This window comes from Saimiri boliviensis, chromosome 21 (assembly GCF_048565385.1).
Source record: "Saimiri boliviensis isolate mSaiBol1 chromosome 21, mSaiBol1.pri, whole genome shotgun sequence".
Lineage (NCBI taxonomy): Eukaryota > Metazoa > Chordata > Mammalia > Primates > Cebidae > Saimiri > Saimiri boliviensis.
Genome location: NC_133469.1, coordinates 17,613,622 through 17,632,082, shown reverse-complemented (window position 1 = coordinate 17,632,082; position 18,461 = coordinate 17,613,622). Strand labels below are relative to the sequence as shown.

General features: G+C 45.1%; 1 protein-coding gene across 6 annotated transcripts in view; it reads right to left on the bottom strand.

Moving 5' to 3' along the window:
• Window positions 1-17,857, bottom strand: part of SYN3 (synapsin III) — a 509,993-nt gene extending 492,136 nt beyond the window's left edge. For 5 of the 6 annotated variants that reach the window (XM_074391364.1, XM_039463248.2, XM_074391367.1 and 2 more), the window contains exon 1: window positions 17,757-17,857. The gene's annotated coding sequence lies outside the window, so the exon portion shown is untranslated. Of the gene's footprint in view, window positions 1-16,638; window positions 17,412-17,756 lie in introns of those variants that run through there. The other variant, XM_074391365.1, reaches the window with a different exon arrangement.
• Between the last annotated feature and the right edge of the window lie 604 nt (window positions 17,858-18,461).

Sequence of the window (18,461 nt, the reverse complement as noted above, 5' to 3'; positions counted from 1 at the left end):
GCCATGATGTCTCCAGGAGGTGTTTTTAGCCTCTATATTTTTATATTTATAACATTTTCTTACTTCCTTAAGCTCTTTATTCAAATGTCAACTTTTGGGTTTTTTTGAGAACGAGTCTTGCTCTGTTGCCCAAGCTGTAGTGTAGTGGCACAATCTTGGCTCAACCTCCAATTCCTGTGTTCAGGCGATTCTCCTGCCTCAGCCTCCCAAGTAGCTGGGATTACAGGCACCTGCCACCATGCCTGCCTAATTTTTTGTATTTTTAGTAGAGATGGAGTTTCATCATGTTGGCCAGGCTGGTCTTGAACTCCTGACCTCATGTGACCGGCCTGCCTTGACCTCTCAAAGTGCTGGGATTACAGGTGTGAGCCACCACGCCCAGCCTCAAATGTCACCTTTATAAAGACGTTAGTCCTCCCCTCAACACCCCTTCTCTCCTTCTCTGTAGTTTCCCTATCATATCCATTATCATTTAACATATTATATATTTACATTTGTAATGCATCACTTCTGTGCCCTCCCAACTTGTATGTGACCTACACAAAGAAAGGTATTTTTGCTTATTTTTTTCACTGTCATATATCCAGCACCTACCAGTAAGGGTTAGCTCATAGTAGATGGTCAAAAAATATTTGTAAATCAAAAAATTGAGTGAATCTATCTCTTGTATTATCACTGTTTTCTTAGATGTCTCTAGATTATACACTTTTTAAGGATAGGGATCCTAAAAATTCACCTCCATCCAGCCCCACAACAGAAAAAAAAGACTTTATTCTGAGAGTGTGGACAAATAAAAGGGATGCTTTGACCCTCCCTTAATTTTTCTCAATCCCTAGCTCAGACATGCATCATCTCTTCCATGGACCACAGCAAAGCTATGCATCCACTGTTCTCCATGCATCCAATTAATTCTCCTTCAAATCCATTTCCATATCACTGACTGTCACATTTTTTTAAAACGTAAGTTTAACCACATCATTCCCCACTGAAATATCACAGTTTCTCCTTGATTTATGTCTGATTTGGTTAGGCTTTCTGTCCCCACCCAAATATCATCTTGAATTGTAATATATATATCCCCCATAATCCCCATTTGGTGTCAAGGAGGAGACCAGGTGGACATAATTGAATCATGGGGGTGGTTTCCCCCATGCTGTTCTCATGATAATGAGTGAGTCTGACAAAATCTGATGGATTTATAAGCATCTGTCATTTCCCCTGCTTGCACTTCTCCTTCCTGCTGCCTTTTGAAGAGGTGCCTTGCTTCCCCTTCCACCAAGACTGTAAATTTCCTGAGGCCTCCCCAGTCATGCTGAACTACGAGTCAGTTAAACCTCTTTCCTTTAAGAATTACCCAGTCTTGGGTACGTTTTTACTGGTAGCATGAGAGTGGACTAATACAATGCCCAAGCTCTCATGTAGCACTAGGAACTCTCTAACCTGTGCCAGCTTCATCTCCCACCAGGGTGTCCTTGCACAGTAGCTCACTGACACTGATCCTCTTACCTGCCATGCATGTCATGCCTTTGCACATCCTGTTTCTGCTTCCTGGAATGCCATCCTTTTTAATTCACTTCAAAATCCCTCCCCATCCCATTGGATTAATGAGCTCCATGCACTTTTCAAAACCCAGCTCAGTTATTAGCTCATTTGGGAAGCCTCCCAGGTACTCACCTCTCTGTCCAAGATCATGCTGTACTCCTTCTGTATCACCTGGAGGACTTCTGTGCAGCAAACTCAACTAACTCAGCTGCTAATGACTGAATGTGTGTATCCCCCAAATTCATATGTTAAAACCATAATCCCTAATGTTATGGTAATTAGAGATGAGGCCTTTGGAAGGTGATTAGGTCACAAGGGTAGAGCCTTCATGATGGGGTTAATGCATTTAAAAGAAAAGACACAGAGCTGGTTTCCTCTCTCATCTGCAAACCAGGAAAAAGGGCTCTCAAGCAGAACCTGACCAGTCTGGTATGATCTCAGACTTCCCAGCCTCCCTAACTGTCTGTTGTTAAGCTACCCAGTCTATGGTAGTTTATTATAGCAGTGCAAACTGACTAAGATACCAACACAATTGATAACTTGGAAATAAAAGTATGAGGGTAGGGGGCAGGAAACGCCTCCAGGCCCACCTGTATACAGCACCTCTCTAAATCTTACAAAAAGAAGCAGAGCCCTTTAGTCAGATCCTTATTCCTTAGTAAACAATGGATGTGGTAAATAATCAGACAGAACCTTGCTGGAGGAAAGTACACTGGCTGCTTAAAGCAAGAGCAGGTAGGGAGAAAGACAGATTTTGAAGAACTCTAAAAACATAGTAATTCAAGGCCCTTTCTCATAAGAGCAAACAGTCCCACATAGAACAACCACCCTAAAGGGCAGTTGACACCTGGTCCCATTAGTGTTCCTGTCCTGAGCATGCTGCTGCACCCTACTTTGTTAAAGAGGCAGCCAGGAGCAGAAGGAGAAATCCAATCACCCTGGAACCCCTGCCACCCAACCCAAGGCAGCCAGTTATCCTATTTAACGGATGAGTCAGGTCATAAGTGAGCAGCTCTCCCATCTCCAAACTGTGCCATGATTAGCTGAAGGGGTGCTCCATGAAGCCCTGAGCTCCAGGTGGAAGGATCCCTTAGCTCCAGGTGGAAGCCCTGGGGCTGTTCTGGGGCTTCTGCCTCCCTGATCCCATGATATTCTAACACTTCCTATTGATCCTTCAAGTCTTACTGGCCATATACTCTTTTGTTATTAACTAGACAAGAAGGAAGAAAAAGAGAAAGTTTCGATCCAAGGACTAAAATCAAAAAAGAAAAATCTTTAGAACATAAAAGAATATTATTGAAATAGTCCTTAACAAGACTAACTCTGAAAATAACACATAAGCCAGTGACTGGTCTATAGTAAGTACCTTATGCATGTTGTTGCTGCTACTACTACTTCTCTGCCTTCTCATACTCTAACGATGCCCCTACACGGTTAGTGCAGTATCATGTTTAAAAGCACAAGCTGGCCAGGTGCAGTGGCTCACACCTGTAATCCCAGCAGTTTGTGAGGCTGAGGCAGGCAGATCACCTGAGGTCAGGAGTTCGAGACCAGTCTGGCCAACATGGCAAAACCGTGTCTCTCCCAGAAATACAAAATTAGCTGGGTATGGTGGTGAGCACCTGTAATCCTAGCTACACAGGAGGCTGAGTCAGAAGAATCATTTAAACTGGGAGGCAGAGGTTGCACTGAGCCGAGATCTTGCCATTGCACATCAGCCTGGGCAAGAAGAGTGAAACTTCATCTCAAAAATAATAATAATCAATAAATAAAACACAAGCCATGAAGTCTAAACTACTTGGGTTAACATCCCAGCAATTCTGTTTCTTAGCCCTGTGATGTTGGGCCAGTCATTCATCTTTCTGTGTCTTAGTTTGCTCATCATAAAACAAGAATAAGAATTCTGGCTCATCTATAAACTAGCGGCAAGAATTAAGTGAATTAAGCCACATAAAGTACATTGAACTATGCATCACACACAGTGAAGGTGCAACAACCTAGTATAACTAGATGTGGCTCTGGTATTTTCAGAAAGTGGGCAGGATGATGCACAAAAGAAGATGTAGAGTCTGTGAGCTTCAAGGAAGGCCTAAAGCGGTACTAGGTACAGTGCGTTCTTCCACCAACCTTCTGCCAACACACCACCTCCAGCCAGCTGGTTCACCGTAGCGGTATCGTTCCTCAAACCTGCCTAGTCTCGTGAGACTTTGAAGGCACAACAGACGTTCTGTACACCTGGCTCTTGGACTGCCTGGTACATTTTACCACACTAGGCCCCCTGTTAATAACTGAAGAGCTGATGAATTGCTTTGATCACTTTAGACTTACAGACTCATTGAGCACAGGAGGTCAAGTAACTCCAATGCCATCCTAAGCAGACACATGCTCTTTGATCAATCATCATCACCAATACCCAACATAAGTTTATTCTAGCCTCCAGCCATTCTCTAACCTTATTCCAGATGTTCACTTCTGCTTGTGCCTCTGCCTGGTTGTCATTTCCCCAACTTTCTCCAAATCAGAATTCCTACTAAACACTGAAATCCCATCTTAAACATCACCTCTTCTGTGAAGTCTCCCCAGCTCCCCCAGGGTTTCTCATAGTGGGTTCAACCAATCAACTACACAGAATTATTTCTGGTGCTTGCTAACCACAGGTCTCCTACTTTAGGGATCAGGGCCTAGCCACTTGCATTTTTAACAACCTTCCCTTCCCAGATGATTCTTAAACACATCACAGTTTGAGAGCAGCTGTCCAGACAGCTAGCCTTGCAAACCTTATGTTTAGTCATTTCACCCTCATCTGTGCTCCTCTGATACTTTGTGCATGACCTTTGACAGCACGCTTGGCTGTGAACTGCTTACAGTATATCCCCTCTCTCCAGACTGTGAGCCACTTGAGGGTAGCAACTTCGCCTGATTTATATTTAAATTCTCAGCATCTGCACGTGTGTTTCCACTCTCACCTTCCTTTTCCCTCCTATTCCACATCTCATTCATCAACCAAATCAGGTGGTTCTACTTTCAAAAAAATTTTTTCACTACTTCTCACTTCTTTCACCCCAAGGACCTTAGTCCAGCCTATCATCATCTCTCCCCCATGAACTACACAATGACCCACTCACTGATCCTATAGCTCCCACCTTCCCCCACTATGGCTCTCTTAACACACAGCATTCAGAATGATTCTTTAAAGACAAGTTAAATATTTGCAAGTCACATATCCAAGAAAGTACTGGTATATAAAGAAAAACTCAACAATTTAAAAAAAAAATTTTTTTTAAGTGTAATAGACCTGAACAGACACATCACCAAAGAGAATATAGGAACGGTAAATACACACTCAAAAAGACATTCAACATAATTAGCAAATTAGGAAAATGCAAATTAAACCACTGCGATACCACTAAACTATAAAAATAGCTAAAATAAAAAAATACCAACAATGCCAACTACTGATTCCAGTGCAGAGCAACTGGCACTTTCATACGTTGCTCATGGAAAGGCAAAATGATAAGGCCACTCTAGAAATTAGTTTGCAAGTTTCTCATAAAGTTAAATGTAAACTTAGCATGTGTCCTAGCAATCTAACGCTTGGGTATTTACCTGAGAGAAGCAAAACCTCAGATCCACACACAAACCTAAATACAAAGGTTTACAGCAGCTTTATTCATAATCCTTAAAAACTAGAAACAACTCAAGTGTCCATAATCCCTTGAAACAATCCAAGCAATAGAGAGACAATCTATGGTTCATCTCTACAGTGGAATACTAGCCAGCAATAAAAGTGAATGACACATAGTAACATGGACAAATCTTGAAGACATTATGCTGAGGGAAAGAAGCTAGTCTCCAAAGGTTGCATACTGTGTGATTCAATTTATACAACATTCTTTTTTTCTTTTTTTAGCGACAGGGTCTCGCTCTGTGGCCCAGGTTGGAGTGCAGTGGTGCAACTGTAGCTCACTGCAGCCTCAACCTTCTGGCCTCAAGCAATCCTCACACCTCAGTCTCCCAAGTCCTGGGATTAAAGGCGGGAGCCAAAACATCCAGCCTAGATAGCATTTGACAAGATAAAACTATAGTGATAGAGTGCAGAGTTGTCATTGCCAAATGTTAGAGGCGGAGAGCTTGTGACTAAAAGCACAGCTGGAGGGAGTATTTTGGATGGTGGAACTGTTCTGTGTCTTCATTGTGGTGGTGGTGGCTGCATACATGTGTTAAAAGTCATAGACAGTGTGGTGATTCCTCAAGGACCTAGAAATAGAAATTCCATTTGACCCAGCAATCCCATTACTGGGTATATATCCAAAGGATTATAAATCGTTCTACTATAAGGACACATGCACATGAATGTTCATTGCAGCACTGTTTACAATAGCAAAGACCTGGAACCAACCCAAATGCCCATCGACGATAGACTGGACAGGGAAAATGTGGCACATATACACCATGGAATACTATGCAGTCATAAAAAAGGATGAGTTAGTGTCCTTTGTAGAGACATGAATGAACCTGGAAACCCTCATTCTCAGCAAACTGACACAAGAACAGAAAACAAAACACCGCATGTTCTTACTCATAGGTAGGTGTTGGACAAAGAGAACACATGGACACAGGGAGGGAAGCATCACACACTGGGGTCTGTCGGGGGGAACTAGGGGAGGGACAGTGAGGGGTGGGGAGTTGGGGAGAGATAGCATAGGGAGAAATGCCAGATATAGGTGATGGGGAGGAAGGCAGCAAATCACACTGCCATGTGTGTACCTATGCAACAATCTTACATGTTCTTCACATGTACCCCAAAACCTAAAATACAATTTAAAAACTCCTGAAAAAAAAAGTCATAGAGCCATACACCAAAACAAAGTCAACTTTACCATACGACAATTTTAAAAGATAAAATCAATTAAAAGGACAATTCAAACTACGTAAGCTCCTTGCTCAGACCCCCAACACAGAATGAAATCCAAACTCCTTTACACAGCCCATGAGTCCACACTAGGCCTGGCTTTGGGAGCCTCTCTAAAGGCATCTTCTCCAACCCTTCCCTCCCCTTCCTCTCTATCTATCCTGAAGCTCACCTGCAGTTCCCTCTGCCAGGTACTCTTTTCTACAGATGTTTCCAAAACTCGTTCCCAAACATGATGGCTCTATTGATATATTCACTCCTTAGACAGGTCTTCTTTAACTGACTTTTCTATAATAGTATCTTTAATAGTATTTCCCTTATATGGTTTTTCTTCATGACACTCATTACTAAGTGGCATCATATGTTTGTTTTGTGATTATTTTCTATCTTCCCTCTGAGAACATAAGATACATGAGGATAACCTTATCTGTACTATTCACCAATACATCTCCAGCACACAGAATCTGCCTAACACAGGATAAGAACTCCATAATATTTTTTGAATGAATGAATGAATGAATGAGCACACCCAAGAGACAAACATTCAATAATGAAATTTCCAATGCTTTGACCGTGAAGCCATACTCTGACTCAAAAATTTCTTTGTATCACCCTCAAATCACCTGCCTACGTGGCCCCTGAATATTTAATTCAGCTATTGGTGCTTTCAAAAAATGTGTTAAAGTTCAACATCTCCCTAAATAGTGTGGCTTTCTGGTGCTTGGTTAGAAAACTGGCAAAAGGTGCCAGGCTGTAAGCACAGCATTTTTAGAGTAATGCCATGTGAGGTTTCCTGAGTGCTTACGGAAAGCTATCTAAAAGTGCTACTAACGTGAGCAAAGAAGTTTGAAGTGAGATTGAAGAAAGAAAAAAAATAAAATAAAAACACCTTTCTGTAACACCTTTCCAAGGAGAATGACTGCATGAGCATCTACAGAACACTTGCTCTACAGGTTCCAGGCACTCTGAAGGTTCTCATTTAATCCTATCCTTCAAGGTTAGTCCTGTTAGTCCCATTTTCACTTGAAACACACACACACACACACACACACACACACACACACACACACACAGAGGTTAGGTAACATGCCCGATGTCACACAGTGATAGATAATGTCTGGCGTTTTGAACTCAGATCTGTGTTTCCTTCAAGTCCATCCAACTCCACTCTTTTTCCACTTTGGACTTTAGGAGCAATATTCAGGGGCATGAGAATGAACACTGCCTGGAGGAGGCAAGCAGAACATGCCAACCTCAAGTAGGAAACACCAACCTGGACACAAGTGGTCAGGTTCTTCTCTAAAATGTTTCAAAGACCAGCATGGACCAGTCTACAGAAGCAAGATGCTGATTACATTCCAGCAAATATTTATTGAACACCTACTATGTAGCAATAGTTCCTGAGCTGGAGGTTTCTACATATATTATCTCATTTAATTTTCATTATCATTAAAAAAAACTATTAACATGTGATATAGTTTGGATGTTTGTCTTCTCCAAATCTCATGCTGAAATGTGATCCCCAGTATTGGAGGTAGGGTCTGGTGGGAGGTGTTTTGGTTATGAGGGCAGATCACCCATGAATGGCTTGGTGTTCTCCCCTTGGTGATGAGTGAGTTCTTGCCCTATTAGTTCGCACAAGAGCTGTTTGTTTATTTGTTTGTTTGGTTTGTTTTGTTTGTTTGAGATGGAGTTTCACTCTTGTTGTCCAGGCCAGAGTGCAATGATGTGATCTCGGCTCACCGCAACCTCTGCCTCCCAGGTTCAAACAATTCTCCTGCCTCAGCCTCCCAAGTAGCTGAGATTACAGGCATGTACCACCACGCCCAGCTAATTTTGTATTTTTAGTAGAGATAGGGTTTCTCCGTGTTTGTCAGGCTGGTCTCGAACTCCTGACCTCAAGTGATTTGCCCACCTCAGCCTCCCAAAGTGCTGGGATTACAGATATGAGCCACCATGCCCAGCCCAGAGCTGGTTGTTAATAAGAGCCTGGCACATCCTCCCCTCTCTGTTGCTCTCTCTCTTACCATGTGACATGCTTGCTACCCCTTCACCTTCTGCCATGAGTTTAAGCTTCCTGAGGCCTCACCAAAAGCTGAGCAGATGCCGGTGTCATGCTTGTATAGCCTGCAGAACCTTGAGCCAAATAAAACTTTTTTCTTTACAAATTACCCAGTCTCAGGCATTCCATAATAGCAATGCAAAATGGACTGAAACAATATATATGAATATATTAGAAGCTGTTTATCCAGACTGAATAACAGAAACCTTGCAAGCAAGTACACACTCTTAAGAATTCCCTCTCCTTCACCCCATGCCAGCTAGAGATTTGACAGTTCCTTTAAAAAGAGAGCAGTATGAAGATGCAGACAACTGTATATAGACCTTCTTTTCCTACTTCTTTTGCTGTGGGCCAGAGTTTGGCACACTGGATAGCACAGAGAATTAATATTCAGGGTTTCATACACAAAAACCATGTTTAATGCAATTTTTTGGCGATTAAAATGTTTTTGAGGCTATTTTTGGCTACACATGATTTTCACACTATACTGCAGGTTTAAAAACTAAAGAATGAGTAAGATGCAGTGTTGCTGTACCCTCAGCTTCCTCTAATTTACTCCAGCTTGATAAATAATCAAGATATGTTAGCTCTAGAAAGGAAGTTACAGATTGCCAAGTTCCACTCCTTCCCAGGCTTCAGTGATAACAGGGGCTTGGAAGGTGGACTCCCCCTGCTGGACAGCTCCACCATCAGCATGTTCTTCCTCTATCTGCTCCTCTCCACCTTCCACTGCTGCAGCTACCAGCCCTGCAGAATAATTATAACTCTGCTTTCCTGTTATAATAATTTGAATTTTTGAAGCCTGTTATTTGGGTGATACTTTCTTAATGCTATAGTGATCATGAAATGGGTCAAGTATCTGCATTGTGCTTTTTAATAACTACTGGACGGTTTTTATTCTGGGTGCTCATTCAAGCTATTGACACCTGCCTCCCCATTAGGCAGCTCCACCAATTAATTAAATTCAATATTTTGGGAGCTGCTCTCTGGAAGCATGCCTCTTAGTTGGGAAGACAAAGAACAGAAACCACACACCATGTGGCAAATGCTATTACAGTGGCACAGATTAGGTGCCAGCCGCATGCAGGAGGAAAGCGTCAGGGTCTCGACCCATCCATTGGGAAGGACTGGTGACCTGTGAGCTAGATGACCCCAGGAAACACAGCCTGAGCCTGCTCGAGGAAAGTAACCAGGTCTCATACTCAGCTTGCCTGTCGCCCTCTGTGTCTCAGACACCAGCCACAATGCCAAGCAGAGGAGGTGTTCCTTAAGCCTACTCCAACCTTTTGGTACTGGAAAGGGTCTGGAGGTGAGAATAACTAAATGCAACTCACTCACTCCACGGGTCTTAAATGAAGAAGTGTTGTGGAGTTTTTTTTGTTTTTAAGTTCATAAAAATACGACTCCAAACACCTAAGACAAGGAGTCTTGGTCTCTCCTTCTTCCCATTTGTGAACTCATTAAGTGACATGAAACAAATCCCCTAACTTCTGTGGACCTCCATTTTCTCAGCTACAAACTGAGGGGCTTGGCCAGGCATGGTGGCTCACGCCTATAACTCCAGCACTCTGGGAGGCTGAGGCAGGTGGATCACTTGAGGTCAGTAGTTCGAGACCAGCCTGGCCAACATGGTAAAACTCTGTCTCTAATAAAAATACAAAAAATTAGCCGGGTGTGGTGGTGCATGTCTGTAATCTCAGCTACTCTGGAGGCTGATACATGAGAATCTCTCGAGCCTGGGAGGAGGAGTTGCAGTGAGCCAAGATCGCACCACTGCACTCCAGCTTGGGCAACAGAGCGGGACTGTCTCAGAAAAACAAAACAAAGCAAAACAAATTGAGGGGTTTGATCCAAAGAACTGTGAAGTTCCTTTTAGACCCAGAGTTCTCCAATCTTGTGTGGTCCCAGGCAGCAAATAGATAATCTTCAGTGACCTGGCTGAGCTAGTTTATCTCAAAACTAGCACATGATTTTTACCACAGAGAACACCATGCAAGGAAACAAAGGCAGACAAAAGATTCCTGCTCCAGCCCCACCATTACCCTGCCATAGATCACTGCCTCAGTACATCTGCCTGCACAGGTCTAAATACCAGCCTTGCCACCGACCAAGTGGATCATCTTGGACAAGTCACTCAACCTCCTTTAGCCTTGATTTTCACATCTTTAGAGTGGAGTTAATTCTACCTACTCCCAGTGCAGTTGGAATAGTAAAATAAGTTAAAACCTGTGTAAAGCACCCAGCACCTAGAGGACATATGCTGTGTATCCCTTTATTCAAACATTCTTTACCCATTGAACCCACTTTATCAACAAAGTCAAATTCCAAAGGCTTATAGCAATCTGAAGCCCAGATGGCCAGAGCTAGAAGGGCTGTAAAAATTAACAAGTCCAACTCCTTTCTAACTCTGTGATTTACAAGTGAGGCCACTGAGGCTCAGAAAGGTTCAGCGACTTGCTCAAGGACCTGTATCAGCAAACCTGGCCTAGAACACAGGGTGGCAAACACCAAGGACCATACAACAAACAAAGACATCCCTTTGTAGGCTCCATGCTCCAAAATTGGGAACCCCTCATCTATAAACCAATTCTGAAAAAATAAAATAGAAGAACTTTCTATTTCTGTACTCTTTTGGAGGACCACAAGAGATAGCCAACATCACAGGGTGTCTATGAAAGGCAAGAATTTCTTGAATTACTTATGAAATGAAGGTCAGTGTTTCTTGCTAGCAGTTTTCCCCAGCTGTTCTGTTCTCCTCTCCCTTCCCCACATCTACTTCTTTCAGTTTACATCTTGAGGCACATATGCCTGCACTGGGACCCTTTCTGGGCAAGGCGAGAAGTTTTATGCAGAGACAATAATCCATGTTCCATTAAACACACACACACAAAATCACAATTACGCCATCCATAATACAAAAAGAATTCCTCTTTCCACCCCTAAGGGCCCCAGCCTGGGACACCTAGAAAAGTACCCAAATACATTAAGGAACACCAACAACTCAAGGGTCACGGAACCAAAGGTCCCCCCAAATGACAAGATCAAAATCCATGAGACCATTCAGGAGTTTCTGGATAAACCTCAGCCCAGATTCTACAAGGGCCACTGGACTGAGCTGGAGTGCTCTAGAGGGAGCTCAAACAATATAAGGAGGAACCGAGTTAGAACTGGTTGCAGAGATACAGGGATAACCTGACCAGCTCCCCACCTACCCAGATTCCCAAAAGAAAGCATGTATCTTCAGGGAGTATCTGACAGAAAGCTACACCAAGAACATGCTTTCTTATAGCACCTGAAGTGAGCACACTTCCTAGCTAGTGCCTGCTAAAACTTGGATTAGGAGGGCCCTAATCCAAGCCTCTCATTGTGTACTTCAGCAAACATACCCAGAGAGGGAGACATTCTGCCCAAGCTCATTTCACAAGCCAGTGGTAGCCACTGGCTTGAGCCTGCACCTGACCTTCAGTCTAGGGCTAATCCTCCCCGCACCCCATAGCTCCTTCTTACCAAGCCCACTCCCTCGTCCAAAACCTTGGGCTCACCTCCTGGTTCTAAGGATTCTGCCAGGTTGAACAATGCTCAGAAGCAGGTGGCAATTTAGCAATTCATTCAGAGGGACCTGGGGCTGTGCCCGTCCCTGGTGGCAAGGAGAGACTGCAGTAAGAGACTGCAGGGTGGAACTTTGAAAGGCCTCTCTTCTCTAAAGAATCCTCCTCTTCCTCTTCCTTCTCCTCCTCCTTCTCCTCCTCCGTAGTACTATAGACACATGTGCTTTACTTGGGAGGAGGTAGAGAGGAGAGTGTGGATGTGTAAGGAGGAGAGTGTGGACGTTTATTGGAAGGAGAAGGGCAACAATCTGCTGGGCCCTGCTGTATACTCACACCTAGCAGAAGAGGAACGACAAAAAGAGAGAGAGAGAGTTCTAACTGCTTCCACAAAATTATTAACCCTTGTGCTCCAGCTCCGCTCCTCAAACAGCTGAAGCAAGAGAAACAATACACTTAACCAATGGAGCGCCAGCCAAAGCCATTACATCATCGGTCAGCACCATCATTGGCTAATAATTCCTAGAAGGCAAAATTCTGCTTCTAAGTGCTTAACCCTTTCATGCTCAAAGAGGATTTGTTTTAAACCAATGCTTCCTGAACTTGCTTTTATCAGACTCATCCAGGGTGCTTTCTAAACATACAGATCATCATTTTTCACTTCAAGTCATCTACATCAGAACCTACAAAGGATGCATGGATATCTGTATTTAAAATGGCATACACATTGTGGCAACCACTGATGAACTCAGAAACTGTTCATCTCAATTTATTCCCTGCACTGAACAATGGTCCATATCTCAAGTATAAAGTCAGGTTAAGAGAGGATAAGTCACTTGAGAAGGAAATGGAGCCTTGCTTTGAAAGACAGGCTGTTTAGACTTGTCCTTGCTACCCCTTTGAAGCTCCTGCTTGAAGTCAAACCAAGCCATTTATTTACTTATTGCCTCTAGAGTCACAGAAAATGTGGACTCTCTTGATAAGCTGGAAAATGCCAGGAACCTGGGATGAATGGGGAAATGAAGACAATGTCATATTATTCTGTTTCTTGGTCTCATTCCTTCCGCGTCTGTTGTAAATTCAGCTTAACCATCACTTTCTCCTGGAAGCCTTCCCAAACCACCCAGCAACCCCCAAACCTGGGATAGATGCCCCTGCTCTGTGCTCTTAATGTCTCCTGTAGTCGTGGGCTGCAGTTACTTGTTTACTGGATTAACTCCATGAGATTAGAGCCATGTCTACTTTCTGTACTAACATATACCCAGACAGTACCTGCCACATGTGAACACTTAATCATGACTGAAAGAAGGGAGAGAAAGTGTTTGCCGAAGTTCTAAACGGCATCATGCTGAGGTGGAAAAGACAAAGGACTGGACGTCTGGAGACTCAAAGAAATAAACTGATTTTGGGCAAGTTCGTTTGGACAGGGGAGATGGGGTTGATGTCCTTATCTAAAAATGAGGATAAAAGCACTCTCCTATGAATAGTTACAAATATCAAATTAAAGAATGATCCAGGCTCTGATTTTTCTCCTCCTCTCTCTCTCCCGCTCGAACTCATCCATTTTATTGGCTGACATCTAAGTGCTGACAATTGCCATATTTATATCTCCAGCCCAGACTCCCCTCCTAGACTCCAGACTCACAGCCAATGCCTGTCTCTATGTGGACGTCTTTTGGGCATCTCCAAGAGAGTATTTGAATTGTGTATCCTCAGCACAACCTGCTCCTAGTCTCTATTATGTGAATAGAGCTACCATACACTCAACCTTTTGTTTGTTCTGTTCTGTTTTTTCCAATTAGGTGAAATTTACATAACACAAAGCCAGCCATTTTAAAGTAACAGTGCATTTACTACCCCCATGATGATGAGCAAACTGTCACCTCTATCTAGTTCTAAAACATTTTCATCACCCCAAAAGGAAACCACTTAGACATTAAGCAGTTAAGCCCAGTCCCACTCTCCCCTCAGACCAGCACAAACACCAATCTGTTTTCTGTCTCTATGGATTTACCTATTCTGGATGTTTCACATAAAGGGAATCACACAATATGTAACCTTTTGTGTCTGGCTTTTTAAGCATGTTTTCACATAGTATTTTTAAGGTTCATCCACATTGCAGCATGTATTAGTACCTGACTCCTTGTTATGACTGAGTAAATTCCATTGTATGTTATACTACATTTTGTTTATTCAGTCACTTAGTGTTGGAGCTGCCAGACTTTTGGTATCCAACCAATCTTAAATTATAAGCCTGGCCACCATCCTTCATCCCCCGCTTTCCCGTACTCCCTGCATTTAAAGTATCAGCAAGTCTTGTCCATTTTGCTTCCTAAATTGAGCTCAAATCCTTTTACTTTTCTCTAACACTATTACTGTCCTCTAGCCCAGACACCAATATATCTCTCACCTAGCTTCTAACTGTGATAAGATCTCATTCTTTTCTCTCTCTATTCCACTTCTCACCTGGTAGCTGAGATGGGCTCCTTTTAAAACATAAAACAGATCATCCATTCATTTAAGCAATTTACTAAGCACCTTTCTTCAGGGAGTTTGCCTCCCAGAGGCATAACAGAGAACACACAGATATACACCATTATATCAGGTCATTACTAAGCTTAAAATCCTTCAATGATTCATTGTACTTTAGATAAAAATCTAAGCTCAGCATGGCCTCCAAGACCCCATCACCTTCAAACTCAGGCCACTCAACACAATTTGCCCACTACAAACGCCAGCCACAATCAATGGGCTCCATTCCTCCACCTCACGGTACTTGAACAAGCTGTTCTTGCTGCCTCTTGATCTTGGCATTGCTGGATCTTTCTCGTTCCCCAGATCTCAGTGTAAATATCACTTCTTTAGGAGACCTTCCCTAACTATCCTGTTAAGCACATCCACCCTTCATTCATTTCACTCATTTAAGAAATATGTGCTAAACCCTGTGTTATGCTCTTGGGACAAAGCAACGTATGATCCCCTGGAGCCTGCAGTCTAAAGGGGAGGGCCAACAACAGGAAAGTACATAAAATAGATAAACGACTGTTATGAAGGGAGAATAAAAGGGAGGGAGTACAGAAGGCCTTTCTGAGAAGGTTGTATTGAAACTGAAAGACAGGGAGTCAATTGGACATAGAGTCTTTTATTCTCTATCACATCCTGGCTATGCAATGTGATGTTCCATCCCTCAACATTTGCTTTTGATGAATCCAGGTACAGGTATTCAATGTCTATCTCCTCTAACAGACTGAGCTTTCTCCCCAGCACCTAGGACAGCACCTACCCCTTGGAGACACTCAATACACACTCATTGATTAATTAGTAGATGAATGAATGGATGATTGATCAATCAATTCACCAATAAAAGCACTTTGGAAAGTGTTACAAATCGTAGAGTTGTGGGTGATTTTTTATCATTATTATTATAATTATTACTTTGTGGCAAAAGGACATCAACTCTGTTGGGTTTTGGAAAACGCTGGGTTTACCATAAAATGAGAATAAAAGTACCTAAGTTGGAGTATTACCAGACAACTAGGAGAGAATGTGTATACATAATAGACACTCAAAAATGGGAAGCAGTAGTCTTTGTGGCCATTATTATTAAAGGCTCCTCACAAAAGCTGACTCAACTCAAATTCCAAAACTCATTTTCAGTTGTAGTCATGAGATGTAAAGGTGAGATAAATGAATATTTAAAAAATATCTACTACTGCACCAGACACAGTACAAAGAACTACATCATTTGTGAGGTAGGGCAGCAGATGCCCCGGGGCAGCTCTCAACCCCTCTCCAAGACCAACTCATGACTCTCCCATGTCCAGCTGCCAGACTGTTGATTACTCCAGCTCCTAGCTGAGTCCCTAGTCAGGAACCAGCTTGCTGAAAAGACATCCTAGCTCCCTCCCTAGAGCCAGGCTGTATCCACTGGCTGGTCAACATTAGGCTTCGAAGGCCCACTCTCTTTGTCTCATGGGATGGACTGAAGCCTCTCTTGCACTGCACCACAGATCAGCACCTCCCTCTGTCCAATCCTTCTTCCCTTAACTGCACCCAAACGTCAGAAGTGCCAAGTCTTTCTCCAGGGAACCTGAACCATGACAGGTAAGCATGATGATTTCCTTTTAAATCAGAGAAAGAAGGTTCATGAAGGTTGCTAATGTCCCTAGAGCCTATAGCTAAAGTGACTTTCTGGTGGTGTGATATCCCAGCAAGCCCTTGTTCTTTCTACTACCCCAATCTACACACAGCCCTGCCTTCAACGGCTGAGACCTGAGACGGAGTCTCTGCGAAACAGAAAGGGGAACCCAGGGAGAAGGGAGAGGGGAAGGGCACACAGAGGGCCTGAAGATGAGAAAAGAAGAGCAGAGGCACCCTTCAGAGTTCTGATGACAAGAGCGAGCTCACAGGCTCCAGAAACAATATCAAAATAATATGCAGGCTGCAGAAGCAAGCCTTACACGGACATCATCTGAATTCATGTCCAGAAGCCAGGGAGCAGGACTGGCGGGCAAAGGGGCCACCCTTAAGCGGGTAGAGTATCTGCAGCCAAGGTCCAGAAAGTAACTACAACTTACCAGCTTTCCGATGCTCCGGCCTCCATCCATTGTCCTCAGAGCTGCCAAAGTGACCTGGTCAAGGATCAGAATTCTTCCACAGCCCTCCTTCACTCCAGAATAAAATTCTAAATATTCTAGGGTTGCACTTTTAAGGTCTGTGCATGTTTTAGTTCTCTGCCATGTCGACAGCTTATTTCCTGCCTACAACAAGATCCAGTCCTACTCCGTTATCTGCTGTAGAATTATCTGATGTTCTCAGTCAGGAAACTGGACCTTTTCAGTTTCTTTACCTTCAACACAAGAAAATCCACCTGGAATTTCTGCTCCCACCCCCAACGGTTTTCAGCCTGGCAAACCCTCTGACTTCCAGTCAATGGTCACCTCCTCTCTGAAGCCTTCCTGGCTTCCTCACCGTCCTCTTCTCCATCTCGTGTCTTCCACACTACCCTGCACTACCACTGGCTCCTCCTTCTGTCCCTCTTAGCCCCAGGAGCTCCCCAAGGCCATTCTTCATGCTGCTAGGGGCTTGGCACAGGGCCTGACACTCAGAAAGAGCCGAGTAAGTGCCGGATGAATACACGCGGTGCGGTTTCCAGACCTATTCTCTGCTGCTAGCTTGGCCAGGGAACCACTGACATTTCACCCTGAGTGGAAATCGGAAATGGCACAACACATCTGACCCCCAACCCCAAGGCAACAGGTCATGAGGGGTCTGGGGACCTAAGGCAGGTGCTAGAAGCCGGCGCAGAGCAGAGGTCCGGCCGCCGCGGTTCCTGGTTCCCCGCAGGCTCTTCCCTGGGCCGGGCGCCGGGTGGAGGCAGGCTGAGGATCCACAGTCTTGCGCGCCCCCGGCTCCCGGCCCCGCAGGCAGCCCCCGCACGCCCGTCTGTCTGCCCCAGGGTCCGGCCCAGAGTCCGGCCCAGGGCCCGGCAGCGGCAGCCTGAGGAGACGCCGTGACGCGCGGCTCCTCGCCTCCCTCCCTTCCCCTCAGGGCGCCCGCGTCCCGCGGGCTCACAGCCGGAGCTCCCGGGGACGCAGCCCCACGCGAGAACGCACCGGCAGCCCCCGCTTGGGGTGGGGTCTCCCGGCTGCCAGAAATCCCACAAAGTCTTACTTTGCGGCGGCGCGCGGCTTACCGTGCGAGCCGCCAGGAACGCGGCGCCCCGTGGTGCCTCGGCGCGGCGCCCGCCGGTCGCTCCGCTGCGGGTCCCGGGAGCTCAGCCTCTGCCCCTCGAGGCGCGCGAGCGCCTCCGCCCGGCGTCCGGGCCTCCCCGCGCCGCGGCGCCCCATTGGCTCGGGCAACGAGGCCCCCGGACGGCCCCGCCCACCCTCGCCCCCTCCCCCGCCCCCTCCCCCGCCCGCGCCTCGCGCCTCTCCCCTCTGCCCCGCCGGTTTCACCTCTCCAGGCAGGGAAAGTGGCTTACACAGTCTGAGCTCCGATACTTCTGGATCCCAAGAGTGTCTAGACGCCTCTCGCGGAGTGCGAAGAGTGCAGTGTCCTTGGAATTCAGTTTTGAGAAAGTCAGCTGATCTCCCGGACCTCAGGTGGCACCTCGGAGAAACCAGGGCCCCGGGTGAGCAAATGCCCCAGGCTGTGGGCGAGGCCCCAGGGCCAGAGTGCAACAGGGAACAAGACAAAGTCTCCTGTCTTCGGGGAATTCGCATGAGTGCAGGTGGGGGTAGGTTATGTATAACACACACGAAAAAGAGAATGTCGGCCGGGCGCGGTGGCTCAGGCCTGTAATCCCAATGCTTTGGGAGGCAGAGGCGGGTGAATCACGAGGTCAGGAATTCAAGACCAGCCTGGCCGAGATGGTGACATCCCGTCTCTTGTTAAAAAT